Source organism: Adiantum capillus-veneris, chromosome 23 (genome assembly GCF_014529385.1).
Source record: "Adiantum capillus-veneris isolate H3 chromosome 23, ASM1452938v2, whole genome shotgun sequence".
Classification (NCBI taxonomy): Eukaryota; Viridiplantae; Streptophyta; class Polypodiopsida; order Polypodiales; family Pteridaceae; genus Adiantum; species Adiantum capillus-veneris.
The window spans coordinates 8,380,931-8,404,302 of NC_140953.1; the positions used below are offsets into that span (position 1 = coordinate 8,380,931).

Below are 23,372 nucleotides of genomic sequence, written 5' to 3' on the forward strand. Positions count from 1 at the left end.
TTCTCGCGTCACCAAACCCTATCATCTTGCCTCTTATTGATTATCATATATAGATCATTTGATGTTCATAAAAAAAAATTTGTTGTAGAATAGATTAAAATTTAGAAAGCATTATCGTGTAAGTCTTTTTAAGAAAGAAAAACAAAAACGTGTTGTCACTTTGAAATTGATTCAATGGAGGCCCAATGCCAAACGTGAGGATGTCCTCTCTTTTTTGGAGAGCCTGGCGAGGATGCCTAGAAATTTGATAACTAATTTCAAAATGGCGTGTCGCATAAAGAGAGTGATAGGAGATATTGAATTCTCAGAAATATTTGAAATGGTCCTTGAAAAGACACTACAAGAGGTTGTGTGCTCTTGTGACGCTGTTAGCAAGGAAATACATTGGGTTTTTATAACCCTCGGTGTTGCTAAGACCGTCGATACGGGAACGTCACTATAAGCATCACTATAATGATTGCTATATGCGTCGCTATAACCATCGCTATATAGCGACGTTGAGACAGGCCATCTATAGCAACGTTTATAGTGATGTTGTAGAGCCTTATATAGCAACGATCATACCGACGCCCGAGAGAAACGTTTTTTGGTGGCAGGGCATTGAATCCCTTGCCACCCATCAACCATATTGAATGTTTCATTAATTGATTCACCTTTGGAAAAAAGTGCAAGGGTAGATATAGACCCAAAGTAGTCACCCACAAGACAATATAACCATTAACTCCATCATCCATAGTATTGTTTGCAGAATAAAGATAGAAAACTGACGAGCGTAAATTGATGAAATTTCAATGACAATTGTACACATCATAGGAAAAATCACTTGATTGTTAAACTTTGCAAATGTAATAGTTACAACACCATTGTCATTATTGAAAAAATATACATGGTTTTCAAAAAGACGTATAAAAGTCATCTCATGATACATATGCTATGACAAAAAGAAACTAATGCTATCTAGCTACGGCTAGACTGACATCGTCTAATCAGATGTCTCATCGCGTCCAAGCGGCGTATCTGTCGGATTCTGCAAAAAAAAAAACAATAAGACAGCTTTCTGTAAGTATAAACATATAGCGACGTTTATAAAACAATACAAAAAATAGAAAAGAGTAGACCCTAATGCTAACCATGCCGCCGCGAGAACTCAGAATGTCCATCAGGGCGTTTAATCCCTTCCTGCCTGCTTACTCGCGCTCGTACAATGTGGGGTCACGTCTTGTCATTGACCACTGTTAAAAGATACAAAGAATCCATTATGTTAGAATTTAAAAACCCCTAAACCCTAAACTATCAAACATAAAGAGCAGTGCAAAAACACTTACAAAATCGGCCTCAAATGATGCCCACCCCTCGCTCCCCAAGTGGTGCGAGCTCCCTGCCTCTACTCGCGCTCTGGCTGCCTCCTTTTATTGCTTCCACTTGTTGGGATTCTCACTCACTGCTTTCTTTGCATTCTTCCAATCTTCTTTGGCCAGCCAATCTGGTCTGTTCCACCCATGCTTGATTGATTTTTGCACTTCGGAATGCTTGTGCTTGTAGTATTTGCGCATTCGAACCTTCATCAAGTCTTCATTGAAGTGGTCATCCCGCGTTGGAACAAGAAACTCTTCATGAAGCATGCTGATGACTCTGTCTTTTAAATCACTCGGTACTTCACTCCAGGTGTTTAGTATGTAGTGTCTAAACACCTGAGAGCAAAGACCACGCATGCACAAAATCACCTTCTTGCCTTCATCATCCAAGATTATGCCGCCGCTGAAGTCGACGGAGTAAGGCAAGCCCTCTCGCCGGTGACGCGTGAACCTGGGTGTCCCAGCACGGGTCTCTAGCAGCGTGTCAAACAGGGGTACGGACGTCAGGTGTCTCCACTAGAGTCTGGGCCCTGAAGCGAGGAGTGTCCACTGGAGTGACTCCTGGAGGAGTAGCTAGTGGTGTGTAGTCGCTAGGAATGGCTGTCAGCCGTGCAAAACCTGGTGTTGATGGTGATGCAATAGATGGTGTCGGGGCAGGCAAAGAAGAGGAGGGTAAAGAGCCTCATCGAACACGAGGCGGTGTCGAAGCATTGGCGGTGGCATTCCCACAACAACCGCCACCGCCATCACTACAGTGCCGGTGCCTAGACAAGTGTGAAGATCGTCTCGTCGACACCAAAGCTTCGGAGCATGCTGAATGATTCGAAACTGAGGGAGATGCGGCCGGATTACGAATGCGCAATGGTGCGCCAGAGCGATGACACTCCACGTACCAATGTCTCTGCTCGGGTGACAAAGATTAAAGAAACTACTCATCATCCATACCTGCATTAAACACACGAACATTTAAACTTAATAGAAGAAAACATGGACAAGTAGATAGAGAGAGAGATCGAGAGAGGGGACTCATAAAGGGGGAGGGATTCCTATGTAGAGAGATTTCGTTGAATTTTTGTGAATTTGTAAAAGCACTACGCTTCGGGTGCGATGGAGACTGAAGCTGCATCACGAAGGTCTGCTCATAGAAGTTGCTTGCTCCACCACTAAATCTAATTGATCGGGTAAAAGAGACGCTGAGAAGCAGTAGTAGTGCTTCTTAGTGTCTCTTTCACTCGATCAGCTAGATCTAGTGGTGGGACGAGAAGCATCTATATTGAGCAAACCAGCTTCTCCATTGCAGCTTAGTCTCCATCCCACTCGGAGCTCGTCGTCTCTGCTTGTGAGAACATACTTAGAGCATACGTACCTGGACTCATAAAGAGGGAGGGATTCCTATGTTGAGATATTTTATTGAATTTTTGAGTGCGATGGAGACTGAAGCTGCAATCGTGAAGGAAGTTCGTTTCTGCTCATAGATGTTGCTTGCCCCACCACTAAATCTAGTTGATCGGGTAAAAGAGACGCTAAGAAGCAGTAGTAGTGCTTCTTAGCGTCTCTTTCACCCAATCAATTAGATCTAGCGGTGGGACGAGAAGCATCTATGAGCAGAGACAGATCACTCCCTTCGCGATTGCAGCTTCAGTCTCCATTGCACTCGGAGCGCAGTGCTCGTCGACCCTACTTGTGAGAACATACCTAGAGCATACGTACTTGGAGTGGACGCAAAGACCATTAAATACAATGGCGCAATGACGCATATAGACATGAATGGACAAAAAGCCACGTGTACAAAATACATTATAAAACGGAGCAAAATTGTTCAAATACAATATTTATGGATTTAAGAGGTCTCTCTCTCATCCTCGCAAAGCTCAGCATAACTTCGTATATCTATATAGAGCTCTCCGTTTAAACAGATGTCCTCCGTTTCATTTTTTAGATCCTCTGCATGCACCCCATAGAGATAGCAGCTTGATGCTCATCTGGCACCACCTCAGCGGCTTCTGACTAAGCATCTTCTCCGATCTCCTCCAATGATGCCGTTGTGATTGGCACATGGTAGCCTTCATACGTGCGTGCACTACGAGGGGCGACCTCTATGACATACCATCAGTTTGATGCAGACTTTGTAGGATGAAATATCACTTGTCACAGCCACATAACTTACATGAGAGCTTCCAAGCACATAACTTCTAAAATGGGATGTAAATTATTTACATACTTACTTGTTCACAATGCTCGGGTAGTATGAAAGTGTCTCTTAGGTCAATCCGTTTATTAGTTGAATCCACCTCAAGAAAACCAGACTCTCCTCTACGCACAGTAGCGTTGCGACCCTCCATGATTATCTTGAACCATTGCGCATCAAACAAGTCAACAAAAAATACTCTATAATCGATCCTCAAAATCTCTTGTAGCATGCCGAAGTAAGTGAGTTCCGCCACCACATGATCCGCATCAGAGGACCGTCGTCGACTAGACTATTCAAATTTTTCCATGATTCCACAATCTTGAGTAAAATGCTTTTTGTCGATCCATTCCACCCTAAAATGTCGACCTTTACACCATGCTACTGTGTATGACTTATACTACAACGAACAAATATTATGAGTGGCCATTCAAACATCTAGAAAGTCACTAGTCGCACATTGCAAACTTACCTTGGTCGCATAACCGCGAGATTACTCCCACTCCTCCTCGGTCACTTCTTCACCGCGCTCTTGTGCGCTTTTCAATTGGTTGTGCAACCATCTTAAGCTCATGAATGTTGGTAGGCTCTCCAGACCCGTCAGATAGTGCATTAGTGGTCGTCTTCCCCGTCTCCACTCGATTCGTACCTTTGTTGCTCTTGCTTTGCATCCTCACATTGTGAAATCCACTTTTGCATCACTAGATTGTGAAGCATGCAAGATCGGTTGATTTTAGCCTCTAGATCTTCCGTTATCTTCTTCTCAACACCGAGATTGCACATGACAATCCCAGATATGTGCTCATCATCTATGGTTCGCCATAGTATGTCCCGACCTTTATCAAATCCGTCTAGCCACTCTCCAATGTACACTAGGGACTCTGATACCAGCCAACCTTCTGCCATGCTACCCTCTGAACGTGCCTTCTAACGCACTTATCCCTTGAGCATTTTTATGAAACGTTCTAAAAAGAACATCCATCTGGAATGTACTGTGCCAACTATTTTCACCTCATCAACTATGTAAACAAGAAGATGCACCTGAATGGTTAACATGGTAGTAGGAAAGTGTTTCTCAAACATGTACACAACCTCCGCAATGTTTAGTTTGGCAAATGATATGGAGTCTACATTGATCTCCTTTTGTGAGATCCATTGCACCAACTTCGCAAGTTTGTAGATTATGTTACGGACGTCAAGAGACAAACATCCCTCAATGGCCACCGGTAAAATAAACTGAGAAACACGTGCGACAATGATATTAAATTCCACACACAAATTTGTTACACAATTCCCACTATGATATATTCCACTATGAACATACCTGACACATTTTATGCCAGTCGTGTGACTTTAAACCAGTAAGCTTTCCTTCTTTAGTAAAACACGTTTGGAGCGAGTGCATTACGCCAGTGGGGGTCTGCAAAGATCGAATGGTCTCTTTTACTTTGCATTCTTGGGCTCCTATGAAAATCCATGGTGCTTTTGGGAGTTTTATTGATCCATCAGACGCTGTTTTTGGCCAATATTTCTCCATACGATCCACATTTCTAAGGTCAACCCTGGCTCCCAAAGTATATTTCTTGCTGGTCAGATGGTCCCATAGTAGATTACCCACATTCTTGAATGTGTGCATTGTATCGAGCAAGTGATTGATCATGAGTCGAGGCTAGTATGGTAACTTGTACCATAGAGATAGTCTCTTCATCCCTAGTGGAAAACCATCATCACACATCTCCATCTTCTTTAACCATTCTTGTGCAGACATACTCGGTGGCTGTCTTTCCAAAAATCTGTCACGTAACACATGATTCTTTGGAAGATACTCTTGATGACCTTCGTAGATTTGCTTCTTCACTGAGGGATCCCTACGTCCATTCAGTCTAGATCCACATGTGACACATGCTGTGTATCCACTTGTTTGAAGCCCTGCATGTATACACATGATAATAGATAAGCCTGAGAAAAACCAGGATTTACAGTGTTTGAGTGAGGAGTGTAAATCACCTGAGCATTTTGTTAGTCCGGGATAGTCATGCATGGTCCACATTAGAATTCCTTTGATCAAAGCATTCCGTCGACCTGTGTGTCGTCTCATATCCACCACTTCTATGCCAATCCACACCTGTTGTAGCTCTTCCAATAGTGGACAAAGATACACATCCATATTCTTCACTTTATATTGCCCCGGCACAATCAAGCTTAGCCATAGGTGCCCCTTCTTCGTAGTCAACCACGGGGGAATGTTGTAGTTGACGATGACAATGGGCCATACACTGTAAGATGTTGATCTTTGAACGAATGGATTTATGCCATCCATAGCCAGGCCTAAGAGAAAAAATCGAGCTTCCCTGGCAAAATCCAACCATGTTTCATCTATATGTTTCCAAGCTGCGCAATCTGCAGGAATCCGTAGCACACCATCCGAAGATTTATTCTCCTCATGCAATGATGCTAGGGCAGCCATGGACTTACATTCAAAGAAATTCTTGATGCGAGGAAGCAAAGGAAAATGTCGCAAAACTTTTTGAGGAATTTTTGTTCCGTGGAGATCTACTCGATATCTCTCGGAATCACATTTCAAAACTTCTCCATGTCTATGTATTCCCCCTCTGAAAAGAATGCACTCGTTAGGACAAGAGTGGATTGAATTGTAATCCATCCCCAAGCTTTGCAAAATCTTTCTTGCTTCCTCTCGGGAATCTGGCATCACATTATCGCAGCTGACAGTATGTGCTCTTTGAGCAATCTACACAATGAAAAAAATACGATACAATTGTGTAAAAATCTATCAAATCATTATACATCTAGAGTTTTTTATTAAAGTAAACTAATTGTAATAGATCACTTGAAAATAGTTGTGACGCTAGTTTCACTCCATCCAAACTTTGCCTGCATGTTGAGAAGAACCAGGAGCGCCTTCAATCTATACACACGTGCTCCATTATACAATGACATATCCGCTTCACTTTTCATATCATCATAGATAAGCCTTTCTGAATCCATGATCGTCTCGATCATTTCATTGATCTCGGGCTCAAACATTGCCTCATTGGAAATGTGGTCTGCATCATCATCCCCCGAGTTGTCAGAGGCTACATCTTGTAGCCTCACATATATTGCTTGACCAAAGCACCTACGAACACGTCTATTGGGTTGCAAGATTACTTCCTGTTGGACAGCATCGGAGTCCGACGAGTTATAGTTGGCAACAACTCGATCTATAATAGATGGATCAAACTTGCCAAATCCGTCAACGTGTTGCAAAGAAACGCGTCTTGTCCGTTGCACAACATGCTTGCATTGATTACAAGGACATAAGATCCTCATTGAGAGATAGGTGTTTCGGTTGGACGGCCCCACATCCTCGTCACTACTCATAATGAGGGTAAAAACCTTATAACCTGGAGAATAAATTTAATATTCTATTGGCATTGTTACCGTATACATGTGGTAGTGATGTGTGTGAACACACTAGTGCCGCCGGGGCATTTTTTCCCTCTTTAGGAGGTTTTTTCCCTCGTGCATTGTATATACGCCCATCACTCTACGGATATCTATCTTTCCATTTCACACTAAGTAATACACTCTCGATTGTGTGTCTTGAGCTTCCTTCGTCTTCTCCAAGCTGTGTGTGTTTCTCTGCAACCCTAATTCCAACAATTGGTATTAGAGCAGGTTGCGTCCTCCCGGGCTTAGTCGCAAGCTGCTCCAGCACACACCTGCTCACTTTCTCCGATTTCAATGAGCTTTGGCGAGCATTCTTAGGTCGAAAAATACTTCGGGGTAGCTCATAGAGCATAGTCTGCTCAAATTTTCGATTTGGGCTCATTTCGGCCTCTGTTTCCACTACAGGCAGGTGTGCACATGCAATTTCGTCATTTTGTGCAGAATTTATGTCAGTGTTTTTTTCTGCATAACAGGTGCCTTACAGTCTTCTACGGTTTGTGCTATATAGCACGTGTTGTTCCCGCTCCGTTTCTCCTATTTTCCGGCAGTTTCCACATCAGGTGCAGCATTAACCATGGCTGACAACAACAACACACATGTGTTCAAGATGTTTGCTGCTGAGGACAGGCTGGATGGGGACAACTACCCTATGTGGGCTTATATGATGCAACATGTTCTTGTGTCAAAAGGCATCTGGAACACTGTGCACGGCATTGATGTACGTCCAGGTTCTGAGGATGTAGGCGATGTTGAGGATGTTGCAGATCTTGCCGCAAGGATTGCTGCTGTTAGAGTTGTTTTGCCTACAGAAGAACAAGCTCGTTGGGATATTAAGCATGCGCAGCTCATGCATTGATTGCGTTGTTTGTGAAGTGCACCATTGTTCCTCACATCCGTTCAACAAAATCTGCAAAATAGGCTTGGGATATTCTAGCAGGTCTTTATGCAAGTCAAATGAGGCTAAAATTGCTTTGCTGCGTAAAGAGCTGGAGTCAAAGATTATGCATGAGGAAGATGATATGGACACTTTCCTTGCTAGTGTCAAGGATATCAATGAGAAACTTATTTCTGCAGGTGAAGTCATTTCAGACAGTTCACTTGTGCAGACTGTTCTTGATGCCTTACCAGATTCTTACCAGACTTTTGCTAGTACTTGGAGACTTATGACCCAAGGACATCCAGAAGTTGTCAAGTTTGATGCATTATGCACATTGCTGTTGCAAGAGTCACTTTCTAGAAAAAACAGGACTAGGCAGCATGTAGTTGAACAAGCTTTTATTGCTTCTCAAAGAAAGGGTGGTAACAGCAATGCAGCCACTTCTTATGGTTCTGCTGCGAGTGGCAAAATTCTCTTCCTAATGCTTCTGTTGGCAGCAATTCTTCTGGAAATCTAGTGATAAGGGCAAAAAGAAGATGTGTTGCCATTATTGTAAAGCTAATGATCACTTGATCAAGTCGTGTCCTAAGTTGAAGGCCAAAGAGGCTAAGAAGAAAGAGGGTGGTTCCACTGCAAATGCTGGTTTCACTACAAATGCAGCCATTGTTGAGTCTTCTGTAAAAGGAGACTATAATGTTGATGTTGATGCACAATGGGCTTTTAGTGCAGAGTGCACTTACAATCCTGATGTCCATGATGCATGCTTGTCAGTTGCTGTAGATTCACATGTGTGGTATTTTGATAGTGGTGCTACAAAGCACATTACCTCACATCGTGAATTGTTTACCTCTCTCGAGTCTGTCCCTCATGGGAATTCTGTCACTTGTGCCAACAATGCCTCTTATCCAGTTCAGGGAGTTGGAAAGATTGTGCTTACTGTTGCTAATGGCAGTTCTTTCACACTTGTTGATGCACTTTATGTACCTGGGATCAAGAAGAATCTCTTGTCTGTATCCGCACTTGTTAGACTTGGACTTGTAGTCAAATTTGTGGATGACAGATGTACAGTTCATGATCTCAGTTTTGGTGATGAAATTGTTGCATCTGGCCTTTTGTGCCGTGGGCTGTATAAGCTCACTTTGTATGACAAGTGTGGACAAAATTTTGCAAATGTTGTTTCAGATTCAAGGGCTATTTCAGATGCAAAACTTTGGCATGCACGTTTTGGTCATCTAAATTTTGCCAATTTGCTGCGTTTGCAGAAATCTGATATGGTTGCTTCTTTGCCGCCTCTTGAAGCACCTGTCAAACCTGTTTGTGAAGGCTGTATTTTGGGTAAGATGCAGCATCCTAAGTTTCCAAAGGATTGTTCAATTCGGGCCACATGCAGGTTGCAGCTTGTGCATAGTGATGTTTGTGGGCCCATGCAAACTCCGTCCTTGGGCAATTATCTGTACTTCGTGCCTTTCATTGATGATTACTCTAGGCATGCATGGGTATTTCCTCTTAAAGAGAATTCCGAAGTTTTTATGTGCTGCAAACAATTTCGGGCTATCGTTGAAAATGTCTCAAAATGTACTATGGGCACCCTCTGTTCCGATCGAGGGGGGGAGTATATGTCTCATGAATTTAATGCATTTCTGGCTATTTGTGGGATAAAACACCAATGTACAGTGCCTTATACACCTCAGCAAAATGGTGTTGCTGAGAGGAAAAACAGGTCACTGACGGAAATGGCACGATGTATGGTCAAAAGTCAAGATTTGCCACATTCTTTTTGGCTTGAGGCCATCATGTGTGCCACTTATGTACCTAACAATTGTCCTACAAAAGCTTTTCAGTCTATTACTCCATATGAAGCATGGCATGATAGAAAGCCTTCTATTGACAGCATGCGTGTTTTTGGCTGTTTGGCATATGCTTTGGTGCCACAATGCAGCGCAGAAAATTGGATGATAAGGCTATCAAATGTATTTTTGTTGGTTATAGTGTTGAAAGCAAAGGTTACAGGTTGTATCATCCGCAAACAACATGTATTCTGGTTTCTCGGGATATAGTGTTTGTGGAAGATTCTATTCATCCCTTGCTGTCATGTACTAGAGACAGTAATGTAAGCTCACAGGACGTTTATGACACTTTGTTGCCTCCTTTCAGTGGGGGAAATACGAAGGTAAGTTCCAATGAGGCAAATGTACAGCCTATGGGGGTTTCTGAAAATGTTCTAGATCAGCCTATTACTCATGCAGATGTACATGATGTACTTGATGAGGAAAGGGCTGAAAATGAGCAGGCTAGAGGTATGCCAAAATGGCTTGTGCACACTTTGCGTGACAGTAAATTGGATGCACCTTTGTCTAGTCATACTCGTTCAGGCTCTCGCCATGCATGTTATGGATCAGATTGTTATGCTTTGGCTGTGTCTAGCTTACATGATGTTGAGGAGCCGTTGTCTTTTGATGAAGCACAGAATTCAAAAAATTGGATGGCTGCCATGCAATCAGAATATGATGCACTCATAGAAAATGACAGGTGGACTTTATGTGATTTGCCTCCTGGCAAAAAGGCCATTGGTACGAAGTGGGTTTACAAGTTGAAACGCAAGCCGGATGGTGAGATTGATCGCCATAAGGCTCGACTTGTTGCAAAGGGTTATGCACAGCAAAAAGGCATAGATTATGAAGACAATTTTTCTCCCACTTGTCGTATGACAACTGTGCGTTTTCTATGTGCATTGGTAGCTCATTTTGGTTGAGATGTACATCAATCAGACATTGTTACTGCTTTCTTGAATGGTGACATATTTGAGGAAGTTTATGTAACGCAGTCTCGCAGTTTTGTCATAAAAGGACAAGAGGACAAAGTGTGCAAATGTAACAAGGCTTTGTATGGGTTGAATCAATTTCCTCGTGCTTGGTATGAGAAATCTGACACTCATTTGGTTAAGCAAGGCTTTCGTAACAGTCCAACAGAAAGCACATTTTATGTAAAGCGTGAGGGTAATGTACTTCTCATTGTGGTTCTTTATGGCGATGATTTACTGATCACTGGACCAAATGAGAGACATATTGCTGAATTTAAGGCTGATTTGAATGCTCCTTTAAAAATGAAAGATTTGGGGCTGGTTGTTTTGACACGCGATTGTCCACAAGTGGTTTTTGTTACATGCTTGGCAGTTCATGTATATCATGGTTGAGCAAGAAGCAACCTACTGTGGCCACTTCGAGTTGTGAGGCAGAGTACAGGGCAGTCTTCACAGCTACGGTTGAGTGTGCATGGCTCAGACGCCAACACTATCTACACTGACAGTCAGAGCGCATTGGCAGTTGCGAGGAACCCAGTTTTTCATGCTAGTACAAAGCACATTGAGGTGCATTACCACTATGTCAGGGAGAGGCTCTCAGCAGGAGAGATCAGCTTGGCTTATGTGCCAACACAAGACAACCTTGAAAATCTTTTCACAAAGGCATTGTCTCATGAGAAGCTTGAAGCTTTCCGCAAAGCTTTGGGCTTACTCCCCTTTGTGGACTGATCATGTCCTCAGGGCATGGCACTTCCCTTTACTCATGTGCCAGCTCTCATTCACCGCATCACTCCAGGGGGGATTTGTTACCATATACATGTGGTAGTGATGTGTGTGAACACACTAGGACCACCGGGGCATTTTTTCCCTCTTTAGGAGGTTTTTTCCCCCGTGCATTGTATATACGCCCATCACTCTAGGGCTATCTATCTTTCCATTGCACACTAAGTAATACACTCTCTATTGTGTGCCTTGAGCTTCCTTCGTCTTCTCCAAGCTGTGTGTGTTTCTTTGCAACCCTAACTCCAACAGGCATTCTTCTTCTTTTATCTCTCTCTCTCTCTCTCTCTCTCTCTCTCTCTCTCTCTCTCTCGCTCTCTCTCTCTCTCTCTCTCTCTCTCTCTCTCTCTCTCTCTCTCTCTCTCTCTCTCTCTCTCTCTTTGTTCACGCTGTAAACTACCTCACATTCTCTAGTCATGTCCAATCCCCGCACACCTCGGTCTAGAGGTGCATGGAGATCACCACCAGGTTATAATCTTGTCTTTATTGGTCAATGCCTATATTTGTGGGTACAAGAAATCTACACACGCACGACTACATAATAGTGCATGTAGTGGAAAAAACCCTTTTGCCTCTTCTCTAGTTGTAGCATTTCACAGCATCTTAACATCTTTTCACAGTAGATCTTTGTCTGTAGCATGGAGGTACGCCATTCTTGCAATGTTGCTAATGCCTGCTCAAAGCACTTATTTCTTACTCTAGATTTGACGGGTTGTGGTATGTGTGTGTGTGTGTGTGTGTGTGTGTGTGTGTGTGTGTGTGTGTGTGTGTGTGTGTGTGTGTGTGTGTGTGTGTGTGTGTGTGTGTGTGTGTGTGTGTGTGTGTGTGTGTGTGGTATGTGTGGTGTGTGTGTATGTGTGTGTGTGTGTGTGTGACCCTTGGAATCGTCATCTTGCATCACTAATTTCTGTGTAGGCTCAATTTTCTCTTCCATTGGCTGATCATGATGGCTTATTATATGGTAACAGCAGTCGAACATGCAGGTGGAATTGCTGGTCTGCAAGGACTATCAAGGCTGTGAGTGTGGGAAATTTTCTCATGTAGGAAAACGAAGTCTTTTTCATTGTTTTTCATATGAGCAAGTGTTTTTCATACAATTCTTACCATCATGAGCGCACCTTCATTGACATGCACTAAAATCTAACATAAATCTAAAAAAAGCTAGTCCATTGAACATAAATCTAGATCTAATTTAATCTTAAACTCTAAATAAACCTAAATCTAATTTAATTTAACGTAAATCTAAATCTAACGTAAATAGACCTAAATCGAATCTAATCTAACTTAAATAAACCTAGATGTAATCTAACGTAAGTCTACATCTAACCTAATCTAGTTTCCTATTGCATTAAAAACTCTCTTCTTCTCGTGTATGTGTGTGTGGGTGTGTGTGTGTGCCAATAAAAAGAGAAAAATGGTATAACCTTTCTATCACCCAAGTGTGGTAGATTGGTTATGCCATTTCCCTCTTGAATAACAGGTCTTGAGTTCAACTCCTCGTCGGCTAGATCTTTAAGGTCTCTTGAATTAGTTTCCTACAATGTTAAATTAAACTCTCTTCTTCTCAGGTGTGTGTGTGTGTAGGTGTGTGTGTGTGTGCCAATAAAAGGAGGAAAATGGTATAACCTTTCTATCACCCAAGTGTGATAGATTGGTTATGCCATTTCCCTCTTGAATAACAGGTCTTGAGTTCAACTCCTCGTCGACTAGATCTTTAAGGTCTCTTCGGATAGTTTCCTACGACGTTAAGACTCTCTTCTTCTTCGTCTTTTCTCTCTCTCTCTCTCTCTCTCTCTCTCTCTCTCTCTCTCTCTCTCTCTCTCTCTCTCTCTCTCTTTCTTTTCCTCTCTCAATGTGTGTGTATGCATTCTTTGTTTATGCATGTGTGTGTGCGTTTTTTGTTTATGCATGTGCTCTCTCTCTCTCTCTCTCTCTCTCTCTCTCTCTCTCTCTCTCTCTCTCACACACACACACACAAAAACACAATGTGTGTGTGTGTGTGTGTGTGTGTGTGTGTGTGTGTGTGTGTGTGTGTGTGTGTGTGTGTGTGTGTGAGAGAGAGAGAGAGAGGGGGGGAGAGAAAGAGGGGAAGGGAACATGAGAGTGAGGAGAGGGAAGGAGCATACCTGGCTCTTCTTCCTCTCCTTGTGTGTCTGTGTGTGTGTGTGTGTGTGTGTGGAGAAGAAAGAGAGAGAGAGGGAGAGCGCGGGTTACCTTTGCTTGCTTGAGTTTTCGGATGCTCTCGGTTATTTTTTTACCCCTGTCGGCATCGCTATAGGCGTCGCTATGAGCGTCGCTAAGTTACTTGTAACTTAGCGACGCCGTGGGTTTTCACATTTGAGCGTTGCTAATATTAAGTACCTCTTGAAGTGAGATGCTAGCACTTGGTTTGACTAGATCTCTATCTCAGGATATGAAGAAAAACAAGAAGGAAATTGTTTATCATTTCAAGAAAAAAAAATTGGACCCCCAAAACACCCAAAAGCTATGGCAAGACACCCTTTCTCACAAACAAAAAGACTTAGATGACTATTATATGTATAAAACAGAGTTTCTATGTTTGGGTTGTATGGGTGAGAAAGGTTGCTAACCATGGTGATTGTGCATAGTTGGTCTCTTTCCCACATTGAAGATAAAATTTGAGGCGTCTGCACTTGCTACCTTCGATGCAGCTGAAACTAGGACTATTGAGAAGTATAGAAAACTCAAGTGCCTAAGGGGAGATGTACCAATAGAGGTTCCTATACCTAAGGAAAAAATTACAAGCATCAACATCTAGAGAGATTCCTGAGGTAACAACTAAGGTGATTGAGAAGATAAATGAGTCCTTTAGCAACTTGTCAATTCACCTTGCACAAGTTGTAGAACCCAAGGGACAAGCAAAGAAAGCAGAAGAGCAAGAGCCATGACCTAGGTGACTTTTGCAATGTTGGAATTGCATAGAGTCTAGACATGGATGTATAGTTGTCCTTGGACCCGTGGGGATCCACGGAGACCTAACTTGACTTACCCAGTGATGAATGCAGGTGAAGGAACTAGCCAACAACCACAGCTTCTACAAAGGACAAATGGAGCAAGACCACCTCCATGAGGAGTGGAAGGACTTTCACATTTATCAGTACAAATGTGCATGTGGTAGAGGTGACAAATTCAAATGAGGTTGACATGGAAGCAAATGGAATCAAGCATGGCCATGAAAAAGGTTAGGAGAAATAAGGAGTCATGTCCCAAAGTAACCATGGAGGTCAAGAGAAGAAGGCAAAGGAGACCAAGGAATCCAAGAGGAGTTGACGTTGTATCAACCTCCAAGAGTTCCTCCTTGGACATGGTATGGATCCATAAAACTTGTTGGAAGACATGAGAGGTAAGGGTCGTAATATCTCATGGCCTCAATTTCTTGCATTATGCCCACAAGTTAGGAGGGATTTAACAAAGACAGTTAGCACTAGGAGAAAGGTACAAGAGAGTGTGCTTGTTGTAAAGATTGCACAAGCTGAAATGAATAGGATATTACACATGTGCTAGATTGTTACATCAAAGGAAGGTTGGTTAGGAAAGATCTAGTGGATGGGGGTGCACAAATTTGCATCATGACATAAGGACTTATGCAAAGACTAGACATGCACATCCATGAGACACCTAAAACCAGTGAAAATGGCAAACAATAGCAAGGCTAGGCGCATAGCAAATTGTAAAAATGTATTTGTGGAAGCCTTTGGCATTAACAATGCTCTGAGTTTTTATGTTATGTCGACCAAGGGAAGTGGCTATCCATTTATCTTAGGAAGACCATGGCTAATGAAAATGGGAGCTTTGCAAGATTGGGAAAGTGGGAAGCTAAGGTATCATAGTTGACTTGACAATCGTTTTGATGCTTGGTTTGAAACTAGATGGCAAGGGCCATACATATCCAACAAGGATTTCAATTCAAGTTACTATTCAGCTTATGGACTTGAATGGTAAATATCACTATAGGAAGGTAAACGGATATCGCCTAAAGCCCTATTTGAGTGGGCTAATGATATCCGTTTTTTGGCTATTCAAAATTTCCATAGTGAGCTACCTCACCCTATCAAATCACTCAAACACTGTGGTTATCCTCAGCCTTTCATTGTACATAGGCGTGTGTGAGTTACGAGACTTTCTCCATATCTCCTAAAAATCCTCAATTAGCTAGGCACTAGGCTAGTTGAGACAAAAAAATAAATAGAATAAAAAAGAAAAGTATATTATGGCCTCTTTGAGTGTAAATATTTTATTGTATATAGGCCCTAAATATAGGGATTTTTTATAATTATTTTGGTATTTTATTTAAATATTTATACCTAGTTGTGTGTTTTATTAGGCTATGTATGCCTTCTTTTATCCTCTTGAACCATAAGTATACTTTTTTTGCCAATGTGTACACTCTCTAATCTCATAAATATTTTTCTCTTTTATACCAATCACCTCCTCATTTTTATCCTCACCCTTGTGAAAACCAAAAAAATAGGCTCCTACTCCCTTAGTGACTTTTATTATATAATTCTCATTTACTTGCATACTTTTCCTCTTTCACCCAAAATACTACAAAAGAGGGATCATATCCTATGATCTCAATATCTTATTCTATATCCATAATTATTTCATATTTTTTTTATTACGTACTCATTATTCTAACATCGTGTGCTCGTTGAGCTAAAATCAATGAATATTCCATACAGGCTAGTCCCACCATGTATATATCTCTTTATTCACGAATAATCCTCCTCCATGCATGTGTAAAGATAACTTGGATGCTTTGTATCATGATACGAAAAAGGAGGGGCTCACTCTTGGATGCATTGTGCAAATTCAACAAATGAGGGGGCCACTAAAAGACTTTTGCAGGCATAAAAAGCAGGCTTTTCGGTGGGATTTTTAGTGCCTATCTCCGCTTGGAATTTAAAGAAATTACCAACAAACAAAATATAGCCCAAAGTTGATTAATCAACTCAATTTTGTGCATACTTTTAGAGCTACCATTGGTGGGATATGAATTTTATGGTGGACCCCTGTCTGTCCACTTTCTCTCACAAGTCACCCCTAGTCTTCTCTCACTGCTCTTCACACTTCTATACACACACACACACACACACTCACCCTCCTCCTCCATCACCAAAACCTGCACCTTTCATGTCTCCTTTTATCTTCTTTACCATTTCCATCTCTCCCTTACTCCACAGCTCAAAAATTACAATCTCTACACACATACAGCTCCATTTCTCTCTCTAGAATCAAATTCATAATATCATAACCTCCTCATCCGGTCACAAAAAAGAAAAAATTAGAAAATAATCAAGCTCAAGCTCTACAAAAGGAGGAGTTTGATCATGGAAAATTCAACTTTTCCATGGTCACAAGAAGTACACCGACAGAGTTCTACAACCGCTTCATTCACTGGAGCAGAAAGGTGAAAATTTTCCTTTTCATCTTGTGGTTTCTATCAAATTGTTTATATTCTCATCGTTCTCCTAAATTTTATCATTGTATAAATCATGAAATGCACCTTGAGTGCATATGCCATGTAATTTTACTCCATCCTACTAACTACAAACTACTAACACTAATGACTAACCCTTCTTGTAAATTGCACCCTCTACTATCTACTAGAGTAGGCACCTCTAAGTTACTCACCTCTCTATACTTTGACTCTCAATAATTCTTCCCCTTGATCCCACATCCATGTTACTCAAGGGATAAGGAACACCAACTCCCATTTTGAAAAATAAAAATATTTCATAATCTTTTGTATTGACAATAAAATTGATTAGGTCTAATCCTAATCAAAGCTATCAAAAACCTATAAATAGAGCCCATTCCTCTTTGTAAGCAGGGATCTCTACATTGTTGCTCACTGCTTTGAGCATACCATTGTCCATCTTAGTTGTAGGGAAAAAGAGTAAGATCTCTATACACCATTACTTGTGGTGTATATGAAAGCTTCTTTGAGCTAGTTGTAGCATTGCAAGGGAGTGAGTGATTGTTAACTTCCAATCAAAGTTGTCTCTACTCCTGCACAGCAATTGAATCAATAAGTTGGGTGTAACCGCGGTTCAAATCTCTCTTGAGTCTGTCCAATTCACGCTTGGCAAGTTCATCTCATTTGGTTTAAGGTGACGTGTTTTCATTTTGAGATTCTTTTTTAGTAATTTCTTGTATGTGACTCAAGAGATCTTGTGTTTGTTTTGTTGCTGGGAAAACGTTACAAGAGGGTTGTATAGTGATAGGGTTCCCATAAATCTAAGATAATGTGTAGATCGCAACATCATCAAACTTAATTGTGTCTCTTGACTCTCCTCCAAGTTGTTTATGCATTCACGTCAATCATTTAAATTGGAGATTAATTCTTGCACAAATCTCTCTCTCTCTCTCTCTCTCTCTCTCTCTCTCTCTCTCTCTCTCTCTCTCTCTCTCTCTCTCTCTCTCTCTCTCTGTGGGTGTTTGGTGTGTATATTTGTAGCATTGATATTAGTGTTAGTGCACCCTTCCTTGTCCCTCGTATTGCTCAGGGATTCTCCTCTTTGAAGTCCTAGTTTTCTCTATAAGTAGGTGGCTCCCCTTCACTTGTCATTGGCTCTAGGTTTGTTGTGATTTCTTTTGTTTGTGGTCGCCCCAGTCCCAATTGAGTAGCACGAGAGCCTTGAAGGGTGTTTAGAGGTCACCTCTCTTGTTGCCCGCCCCGGACCGCCTCAATACCATGTAGAAAAGTGCTTTGCGCATACTCTATGCAAGATAGGAGAATAGAGGAGACGGTGTAGAAAGAGAACATGACAACAAATGTGTTGTGTTTATCGGGTCGTAGCTCTTTGTATTACATGGGTTTCCATTTTGGCTCACCCTTCTCTTATTTTATTTTTTCTAAGTTATTACTATTTAAAACAAAAATCATAAACATCAATTAGAACAAGAACAAAATCATCAAGGGGAAAATTGTTTTGTGTTGCAATGTACTTTTAAGCAATATACAAAGAATTTAAAGCCTCTAATGCATGGACATATATGATTCTAATGCATGGACATATATAAGAAGGGCTGGACAAGAATAATATTGTTGCGCCTACATGCATTTGTTCTTCTGACACCTCTTCTTTGTCTTTCTTGGTGAGCCTTGCTATATAACATCTATAGAATATAGCAAGACATATGCAAATTTTCATTTATCATCTCGCGTTGAAGGGAACAAGAGCATGACTAATTTGGCAAGGGTGGCACTGCGTGAAATGGGTATACATTTTAAAAATGCTATAATTTTTATCAGAGGAGACAAAGTTAAGTGCGTCAATTATTAGAGATCATGGGGATGGTTACAGTTGAGATTATATTAAAGCGAGGTTGTACTACTATGTCTTCTGATGAATGTTTTCTTTGGTATACGTGCTACATATAAATTCTTGCAGCCAAAAAGTATTTCAAATTTATTTTTTTCATCAACTGGTTGGTAGCATAGATTACGACTCGCGTTTTTGACGGTGGAAGTCAAGTGTGTCTTGCCTTTATTCTTTTGTAGTTATTCCTAGTAAAGTGCATGTGGACAATGATACATGTAACTTCACCTTTTGTGTTTTGTGTTATGGCATGACAATGCATGTTGCACTATTTGCCACACTGATTGTCAAGTCGATGTTTTCAATTTATCATGCAGCGCATGCCAATTGTGATCAAATCTAGCAAGTTGAACTTAGGGTCTACGAGCCACTACTGAAGGACATTTATATTATTCGTGTTTTTCTTTATTTCAAATTTTGTAATGTCAGTTTGATTGTACAATTTATTCAAGGAATGGTTGTTATCGTGTAGATGCAATGCTACTAAGTCTTGTTGTTGTCGCTCCGATGACAAAGCGCCCAACAATAATACATAAGTGAGGATAGTGGGTCATTTGTTTGTCGACCTTGTTTATCACTATATAAGTGGTGTATGCCACCGCACAGGAGGGACATATTTCTAGACTTGTGAGCACAGATGTCACATTGCATGCTCCAATTTTTATACAATGTAGTAATTCAAACCATGACCTAGCATATGGACTATAAGCTAGTTTCAAGTTGGCTGCACTTTGCCTTCTAGCTTATTAACTTCCTTTGCTTCAGTTTATTGGGATCTCAATTTTAGAACTATACGCTTGATATCGATCAACATCTACACATGTTAAGTACACACGTAACTCTTTGCATACGGTTGCTAGCCAATGCATGTGATGTATTATTGTACCGACTACACAAGTAGTGAATGCATGTGGTGTATCACAGTAGTGAATTCACCTTGTGCATCTTTACTTTAGCTCTATATAATTGATATTATACTAGGTGTCTAATAATTGATGCCATACTATACATGTCTTCGTCTCTCCTATATCAGGTGTCAGTATGAAGTTCTCAAGACCTACAAGATTACAGTCAAGCATAATGCAAAAAATTCTAAAACAAGAAAAAAGATAAAGCATGAATGAACTGCAACAATAAATGAGGTGCTTTACAAACCTGCAATATTGTACTACTGCTTTTTAATTGTCTAATTTACAGGCCAGTATTTGAGTCTAACTACAAAAAATCAATGTGACTAGTTAAACATATCCTCTTGCAATGAAATGCGACAGATTGAAAGTGCAAAGTATGCAATGCATATCTCTCCAAAAAATTATAAGAAACGGAAGCCGTGTGTTGCCCCGTACCGTTTATGTGTGGATCCCTCAGCCAAGAAAACACATGCGCATGGGAAATTGAATACCGATAATGGACCTTGCAGTGTTATCGAGCTGGAGTTGCACTTGTGCAGTTGGTATGTGCAGTGTTATGAATATATTCCGTCCTTCTGCAATTGGAATGTGCAGTGTTATGAATAAATGTCCTCCTTGCAACTTTGTGTTCTATGTCCTTTGATCACTGTTACCTTCTCTCTCTCCCTCTCTCTCTCTCTCTCTCTCTCTCTCTCTCTCTGTGTGTTGTAAGCTACTTCGATCAGCAATAATGTCTTCTTTGCCTCCTTACTGACTAACCCGCATTATGTATCAAGATTCCTAACTGCACATGATAATGGGAATCTTGAGGTGGACATCCCCATAGCAAAAGGCACCATAGTCAATCTGATCATCAATAATCACTACTATTACGTGACGCTCATGGGCATTAGTACGGGTGGCGTTCCGCTCAATGTCATTCACCTTCAAAATAGAGCCAAAAAGTGGGGATGTCATATTTAGGATTTATGAGGTCCATCCTACCTTGCATTCAGCTGTCTACTAGGCAATATTGTGGCAAGTTATGACCAACTAGAACTTGCAAATGCCCCACGTTATACTTCTTGACATATCAACCTATAGTTCAAGGCAACACGACGCAGAATTTGTTAGTCCGTTTGAGGTATGGTATTTCCAAGGGGTTTCAATCAAGTATCAATTCTCTTCAACACCGCTCGAAGGTGAGGGTGTAATGAGTGTGTTTTTGTGGCCATAGAGACGATATACTCAAGCTCATCACCAACAATTGGAAAAGATCTGTTGATGCCTTTGACAACGATCTCACTTTCAAGAGTAGTAGATTTGTTTCTTGCATTAAGAGTCCGCTTCTGAACTTCCATGAGTCCCATGCTTTGAGCAGTAATGAGCAAAAAACAACTGTAAATATCCATCGATTTTGGGCCTCCAATAACCACTTTTCGCTTGGAGAGGGCGCAACAGCCATCCATTAGAAACTAATATCTCTAGTCAAAAGATGCAACTTGAAAGCTGTCAAGGTGTGATCCCTCCAAAAGATTCAGAAGTCAGATTATTTTGACATTAAATTTTTAGATAGGCTATCAACAAAGCTAGACGAGGCGTGCGACTGAAGCCGATGGCTTATCAGACCATGACTTGCACTATAAGTGGAAATATTTTCGAATGCCTTTCTGCCAACATTGAGTTGTCTACCACTAAACCCTCACACTCTCTGCTAAAAGTGCAAGCAGCTAGCACTGAAGCCGCTAGCTTTTCTCCCTCATGTCCACTTTGACGTTTACTCTTTCCATTTCTTCAGCCTCTGTCGTCTGCATCGCCAACAACCTGATAGCATCAACAAAAAATGTGACGAACGGGCTGCAAAGGCAATGAGTTTTGGTGATTCAACTCCAGATTAGGCCAACTGAACATCAATTGAAATCTGATATCTTTGGTTTCAGTAGCACTAGAACAGACCCCTACCATGGGTGGATTGCACAAAATATATGATCTTTGAGAGTGTTCATCACTTTGACAAGCATCCAAAGTACCCTCCAGCTTGATGCTCTGTGAAATACAGCAAGGGTTTGAAAGGTCTCCGATACTCCTTTCTAGTTCTACCCGGCTTGTTGCTACACGAGAAAAATGCACAAAAACGAGTTGGTGTGAATCTTGAGGATTAGGCATGGGGACCTACTGCATATCATTCCCATCAACATTGAAGGATGGCCGAGGGAACAGGGTTGTTGAATCTGCATGAGCTATACTTTGAGCCGCATAATGCTTGCCATAACTAGTTGCACTTGCAAAAATAAGCTGAGTAAGGTAGTGGAAGTTGGACATACACTTCAACTCGCAAATATTTAAGCCCGTATCAACATCTTGGGTAGAGCTACATGCCTTCAACATGTATGTATAGGTAATTGCATATGGTCAAAGACCCTCAATTTGCATTCGCTGAAAACAGCCCTAGCCCTGTGTTGTGTGTATCCTGCAATCAATGCATGCAGGATATGGAAACAAAGTGAACACATCTCGTGTCATACCAATGTTGGACATCTATCAAAACATCTAAGAGCGTCATAAAAAAGCTTATGTTGGGTGTATCTTGCAATCAGTGAATTCCAAGAGACTGCATGGATCCCTGAATGGAAGCCTGTTGAATATCTCTCGTGCTTCTTTCACACTTTGCAAACATATCAAGCAAGGAGTTGGCAGTAACAATGTCTCTTTCTAAAAATCGAACATTCAAAATCTTAGCATGTATCTGTTGGCCCTTGTATGGAGAACATCTTACAAACTACATCTTTCAAAGCATATGATAGCCTTGTTCCACATCTCATAGTGAGTATACGCTATCATAAGCGTATTCCATAAAATCACATCTCGTATTTCCATATACTGGAACACCTTTTGAGCACTACCAAGTACATTACAATTAGCATACATATCCATCTATGCATTGGAGACAAGAATGCTTTTTCCTTACAAATTCTCTTCAATAATCTGAGCATGCAGTTCGTGACCCGTTATTATTGCTACCCCATTGATACCACAAGATTTCAAGGTACAAGCAAAAGTAACAAAATTTGGATAGAGACCCTTGTTTTCCATCTCCTTCATATACTCAAATGCTTCCTAGCAAAGACCATGTCCAATAAGCACATTCAAGGTGAAAATATCCTGAACAACAAGTTTGCAAATACTTCTTACGCTTTTTCAGCGCGCCACACCTAGCCTATATATCAAGCAACACAGTACCCACAACAACATCCTGTTCCAACAAGCCGCTCTTGCGAAGTTGAGCATGTATGAGTTGTCCCTTGTCCATTACACCTCTACCGGCACATAGCTTTGATATGCAAGTAAAAGTGCCTGCACTTAGAGACAACAGACCATGGCATTGCAATTCATAAATACAAGTAATTTGTTTGTCGAGATGCCCATCCTGCACAAAAGCAGAACTTTCAAGAAACTCCCATCTGTCTTGTATAAGTCTCGTTGGGCAGAACCATTGTGTGCTAGTTTTCCTTGTTGCATATAGTTGCATGCCTTTGATGAATGATTAGGAGAATTCTTGTGAAAGAAATGCTCGCTGTCCTGTTGTCCTTGAGTTTCCAAACTTGTCGCTCTCTTGCCTCATTCCCTGGCTTCCTGCAGCCTGCGTTCGCATCGATAATATTGTTGCAGCGTGCTTTATTTGTCAT

At 41.2% G+C, this 23,372-nt stretch overlaps 1 pseudogene; it reads right to left on the reverse strand.

Annotated features, from left to right (window-relative positions):
- Positions 1 to 982: 982 nt before the first annotated feature.
- On the reverse strand, positions 983 to 23,372 carry LOC147427390 (uncharacterized; annotated as a pseudogene).